The sequence below is a fragment of the Eptatretus burgeri genome, chromosome 17, assembly GCF_056783735.1.
Source record: "Eptatretus burgeri isolate ZD-2024b chromosome 17, Ebu_testis_v1, whole genome shotgun sequence".
NCBI classification, from domain to species: domain Eukaryota; kingdom Metazoa; phylum Chordata; class Myxini; order Myxiniformes; family Myxinidae; genus Eptatretus; species Eptatretus burgeri.
Genome location: NC_140977.1, coordinates 20,797,858 through 20,804,615, shown reverse-complemented (window position 1 = coordinate 20,804,615; position 6,758 = coordinate 20,797,858).

Genomic DNA, 6,758 nt, shown 5'->3' with positions numbered 1-6,758 from the left:
CAGCCTCCCACCCCTCACCCCTCACTCCCAGCCTCCCACCTCTCACACCCCACACTCCCAGCCTCCCACCTCTCACCCACCCCCCACTCCCACCTCTCACCCCCCACTCCCAGCCTCCTACCTCTCACCCCCACTCCCAACCTCCCACCTCTCACCCCCACTCCCAACCTCCCACCTCTCACCCCCCACTCCCACCTTTCACCCCCTCCACACTCCCAGCCTCCCACCTCTCACCCCTCCCCCTCACTCCCAGCCTCCCACCTCTCACCCCCTCACTCCCAGCCTCCCACCTCTCATCCCCCACTCCCAGCCTCCCACCTCTCACCTCCCACTCCCACCTTTCACCCCCCTCCACACTCCCATCCTCCCACCACTCACCCCTCCCATCTCTCACCCATCCCACACCACTCCCCAAACTCTAAATCCTCAACCACCACCCCCCACCTGCTCACAACTCCAATTATTCCTCCACCCCCTCCCAACCCCAAAGCTTCAATCTTCCTGCCCATGCCTCCCCCTAAGCCCAAGGTCTCACCTCTCCTCAATCCCAACGACAGCACTTCAATATTCTCCCCAAGTCCTCAAACCCCCTCCCAACCCCAAATCCTCAACCCCCCCCCCCACCACACACACCCAGCACCTCTCTGTCCTCCCTCTCCCTTTCTTCAAAGCATGAGGGAATTCTTCATTACCTCATTCAAATAATGGAATATTTAACTCCCTTACCACTTCCCTATCCACCTTATTGTTATGGCCTTACCACTTCTCTTACTCCTTCCTCTTCATAACCTGCTTTCAGAGTGGGAAAAATTATCCAAACTATAAACAATTATCCAAACCCCAACCCCAAGTCATCAACTCCCCCCCCCCTCACCAACCACAAGTCCTGAAACCGCTCCCACAAGCGTGATCCCCCTTTCTGTCTCTTCTCTGCCCCCCTCACCAACCACAAGTCCTGAAACCCCTCCCCCAAGCATGATCCCCCCTTTCTGTCTCTTCTCTGCCCCCCTCACCAACCACAAGTCCTGAAACCCCTCCCCCAAGCATGATCCCCCCCTTTCTGTCTCTTCTCTGCCCCCCCCCACCCTCACTCCAACTCTCAGTCCTCCACTCCCCCTTTTTTTTTGAATACAATGTCAAGGCTCATATAAGAGCGAACACAGAACGTATAACAAGGGGAGCATTTTTTCTTTTGAAAGGGGGTGTAGACTTTCTATAGGCAGTGTAGATGCTGAGCCTCAGGCAAGGGACCAGAAAGGGAACAGAAGACCTCTGTGATTGAGAGCAGATGTTCTATTACACCACCGAGTCTGGTGAGACGGAAGCAATTCCCGTGTTCATGTTTAACCTCCCGATGATGGAAGCAAGACCGATGTTTCTTCTTCCAACTGAGCAATAACAATGATGTTCAGTGTTCTATTTAATGCCCACTGTGAGAAAAGTTGCAAGGTGGGATGCAGGAGCCCCACCCTACAGTGTAAAGCCATAATCCATCGGTCTGTCTCTGCACAAATGTATTGTCGCCTCAGTGACATCGTGAACACGATTGCTCTGAGCCAGAGGACTTATAAAATACTCTGTGGATCCCGAAACGGTGTTTACGCCACTGTATTCAAGGATTCTTCAAGGTTCACCCAAACATAACCAAAACTGGGGTTGTTCCCCACGAGAAGACAAGAAAACGTGAAAACGTTTTCTTTGCAATTACAATGGCTAACTAGAACTGCCACTTTATAACTGCTGGCAGTGATGACCGGGTACCCAGAAGTCCGCCTTTCATACAACGTGAGACTTATATGATAGTCGCAAAGTTTTCCTTTGATGGGATAAGTGGTTGCAGAGAAAACATTATTTAATAGTGATACAAATGCAGCCTTGCTTCGGGACAGCGCGGGACAGACGAGTTATGAACCGGGTCGCACAAAGTGTTCAATCTAGTTATTATATATGCAGTTAGTCCTTTTTCCTGGGGACATTGGCGGTATCAATTGAATTGCTATTCCTGTTCCCTCAAACGCATGCAGGTGCAGCCAAGTGAGCCTTCTGAACAAAAAAAACAGAAATCTAAAAGTTCTCAGATTCAAACAATTAAATAAATCTCGCTGCCAAACCATGCGGCTGATTGGGTTTAAATTTTAAACCCTCGTTTCGCATGTCGGCTAGATTATAATTATGAAGTTTGGCATATATAGATGAAGCAGCTCCAGAGTAAACATTAATTAATGTTTTTCTCGACTCCAACATGGCTGTCAAACTGTGTGACCAATCAATGAGAAATTAACAAACATATTCACTGCTCATGTGCAATATGCTTGTGAAGTTTCCCCTTGATGTGACCCATCAATTAGAAATTAACAAACTTGTGAAAGGATTTCTTGGCGAAAGTGTGTGTGAATTTTTGCCTCAATCTGTCCAGCCGTTCTGGAGAAGATTTTAAAAATTTATTAATTTTCAATCCAAGATGGCTGACAAACCATGTGATCTGTGACATCATAAATTTATATTCTGCTTCCAATCGTGTAGTGGAACACGTTTGTGAAGTTTTGTGTTTATCGGACAAAGTGCGTTTTTCTCTCCAAGACGGCCGCCAAACCATGTGACATGTGACGTCATAATTTTTAATGTATATGCAGGCATGGGGGTATATTAGAGTAGCCAACTTTCGCTTCGATAGGTTATACGGTTCCAGAGAAAACATTATTTAATATAATTCTTGAATCCAACATGGCTGCCAAACCATGTGACCTATTAATTAGAAATTAACAAAATTATATTCACTGCTCGTGTGCAATACGATTGTAAAGTTTCCCCTTGATCTGACCAGCCGTTCTGGAGAAGATTTTTGAACGTTTTAGGGTAAATTCGATATGGCCACCAAACCATGTGACCTATCAATTAGAAATTAACAAATTGTGAAAGGATGTCTTGGGGAAAGTGTGTGTGAAATTTTGCCTCAATTTGGCCAGCCGTTCTGGAGAAGAAGATTTTTAAAGCGAAAGAACCCGCAAATTGCCGGCGGAAGAAAAATAAGAAATAAACAGAAGAAAAACAATAGGTCACCCAGTCCTGACTGGGTACCCTAATTAAAGACATATGGGAGGGCAGAAACGAGACGCTAACAAATAAATAATCAGATCAGACCAGACCAGACGCTCAAAGGAGTAGTACACACAGCAGATTGTGGAGGCACACACACACACACACACACACACACACACACACACACACACACACACACACACACACACACACACACACACACACACACACACACACACACACACACACACACACACACACACAAAATAGCTACTAGCTATATCATGTGCAACCTGTGGCAGCTGCTGGTCTCTTCATTTTGCTGTGCCACTGATGCAATGCTCTCTATTACCAGTAGCCTGGTACTCATTTCACCAACCTCAAAAGGATTATAGGCTGAGTCAACCCCACCTGGTGTTAATTTAACAGCCAGCAGGGTCACGAACTCAGGACCCTAAAATCCTAAGCTGTTCACCTTAACCACCAAGCCAACACCAGGCTTGATGTAAAATGAAAGTAAATAAACCACAAAAGCCTAACCCAACTGTGGGGTCACCAATAAGTTACCGAGTCACAAGCAACAATGGGGTACGGACTTGAGGCTGGCATGAAGCTGGTGGATGTGCAGGCTCAGGGTGAGCAGGATGGCAAGATGGGGCGGCTAGACGGCGTCCACGTCTTGAGGTCCGGCCACCCCATCCCAACGACGAAGCAGAGATCACGTGTCGATAGATGCTATCCCTTCAAAGTCCAAGTTCAGCTCGAACTCCAACTGCCGACTCCAACACAAATTTCCACTCCAATTCGAGACCAAGAACGAGAGCTCCAGAACCAGAACCGCCACGGTTACGGGCCTTGTAAACTTTGGCACTTCTTTTGTGGGTCTCGTGTCTCACTCAATGGCGTCCCACTTCTGTGGACGTGCCATCTTCTGGCCGCCCCACGGGGCAGTCAACAACAAAAAGTTCTGCCCACTCACCCCTTTCCGAGACTCTGCAGCCAATCTTGCTGCCATGGCCTACGGTGCACTGGCAAAAGTTCCTGCCGATTCCCCACCCCCACCCCCATCCTCCACATCACATGTTTTCCTCGTGCCTCAGCTCTTTCCCCTCCTCCCTTGGAGGGCTATGCTAAGCAATACATTACACCTTGAACAAACGTGTATTTTGAATATGTAGCCAGTCAATGTTAAACACATGTCAAGGTCAAGAAACTGCTACAAAGTTTGACTGATGAAAGTTCAGCATCAAGCAGACTTTCAAGACCAGAGAGTGTGGGAGTTATCTGGGTATAATCATGTTCCAGATCATTGACTTAAACGTCGGTGGTCAAAGAAAATAATGGTGGTCAGGTGTATTAATCATCGACTACACTTCTGATTGGGGGTTTCCTCTGTTCTTTGCAGCAGGATTTTGCTGTTGGACCATTTTCGGTGCAAACAGGGGGAGACTGCTCCATTGAACTTTTGGCATTTGACATAAATGCATTCATTGATGTCCCCGTGTCACTTCCTGGACTCCTGAACAGTGAGAGTCAACCACTCTGGGTCTTTTGTGGGCATCGAGGTAGCCAAAGCACAGGGCTTGCTCCTCTCTCATCACACACCAAGTGAGCATCATCCTCTTCTGTACCCCCTCCTCCTATTCCTCCTATTCCTCCCATTCATAAAGGACAATGTATTCTGTATTGTATCCATGCTACGCAATATCAATAGCGTAGTAGCCTATCCAAAGGGTGAACAATTTCTCAATATGTAGTCATCTCAAAACTCCATCGAGATCGAGTGGTTGTTCAAAAGGATTTCTCAAGAACAGCAAGGATCAGGTCAAGTCTTGTTGACTAAACATTTCGTGAGATGTTTGCGTTTCATCGTTTTCACCCATCATCAGAGGTAAAAACGTGGTATTGGCATATCCAGGGGCTGGCAAGATAACCTAGAAGTATACGCACTCACCTATGAGCAGTCCAGCTTGGGTTTGAATCTCAGTCCAGAGATAACCGTCACCCTGGTGTCTCGCAGGCAAGGCAAGGCATCAATGTGCCTGCCATCCCTCGGCCGGACAATAAGCAGGTGTCCTGTCTGCCCACATTAGTTGGTGGACGGAAAAGACCCCACTGTGTTCTTCTCGAAGAGTAGGTGAGCTTTCTATCGCCAAAGGAGGAAAATCTTTAGTAAAAATCAACGCAGAGTCCATAGGAAACTGCTCCATCGCTAGTCGTTGGGAGTCTTTGCCATCAGAAGATGGTGAGCGATGACCAAAGTACTGTTCAAGTATCAAGTTTTCAGTTTTGTGTAATGCAAACAATATAATTATTTTGTGGATTTTTATGCATCGTACGTACTCCTTAGAGCGCGGGTGCTGCCGAAGCAGTTTCTTGGCATAGACTACACGGGGTGGTTCGCCATTTCCTTCCCAGAGTTTTGTCCATGCTCTGTCCTTTTGAATACCGAGCGTCAAGCAAGGAAGTATCACATACCATTTTGAAAGTCTTTGGTATGACTCAGACTGGGTTTGAAGCACTGACCTCCCAGATTCAGAGCGGACTCTCTACCCATCACATCATCTTGTCTGGTTTTATGTTTCAGTTACACGCGTTCAAAACATCACAAATATTTTTTGGGGATTTTGAATGTCCCCAGTTGTCCTGGGATATTAAGGTCCTGACATTAGCACCAGCCTTTTCAGGAGCTTTTATTTCCATTTATCCAAAGCTACAGAAGGCTGTTTAAATTTTTCTCACTAAATTGCAATAAGTCAACCAAACCTGGTTTTGAGACAAAAAAAAGGCACAGGAACAATTCCACAATTACATCAAGGTGTACAAGAAGTCTCATTGTCAATAGGAGCACTACGGTTGTCCCTCCGAGAGCACGATAAATGGAGATGTCCTTTGTACGTATCACCCATTTTTAGCACCACATCCTGAGGTACAAGTACTGTTTTGCATTATGGTGCATGGTACCATCCCACCAAGTCAACCCGAGAGCTGGGCTTCAAATATAGGGTGTCTCAATAAAATGTATGCACACCTAAACATCTCAAAAAATTGAATTAAACAGCAGAAAGAAGAGTGCTGCTGAGTGCTCTTGCTACCGAACAGATGGTGTTAGCGTGCGATGGATTACATGCCATCAGTTACCCATAAGCCAGTGCAAAACGACATGACATCATAGTTTTTGATATATAAAGTCTGTGTACATTTTATTGAAACATCCTGCATCTTCTACTTTGACTTCTTGCTCCAAAACACTCAACTCTCAGCGAATGGCTTCGACGGTTCTCACCGTCTGTGCGACACGATCATGGTTTATTCTGTCGAGTTCGCTTTACGGAGATGGGATGTCAAACAAATTGCTGACCCTAACAGCTTCGGCACGCTCACGAGGCTGTACCCCCAATATCAAAGGCCCCAGAAGATGAAGAAAACAGGGTAACATTTGTACATGCAGTGTTTTAAAATAACACTTTTTCTTGCGACAAAACATCATGATCTTCCAGTCTGAAAATTTCAAATAAAATAATTCCAACCCATCACTTTTGACAGGCTTTTATACAAGTATGTATGTATACATTAGAGATAGATAATATCGCCACGACAGTTCCTCCGCTCATCATTCCCGGAAATCTGATTTTCATGCGAGATGAGAAATAGAGAAAGGCCGAAGCATCGGGTAGTGAGGGAGGAATCGGAAGCAAAGTCAACGTTGCAGACAGAGC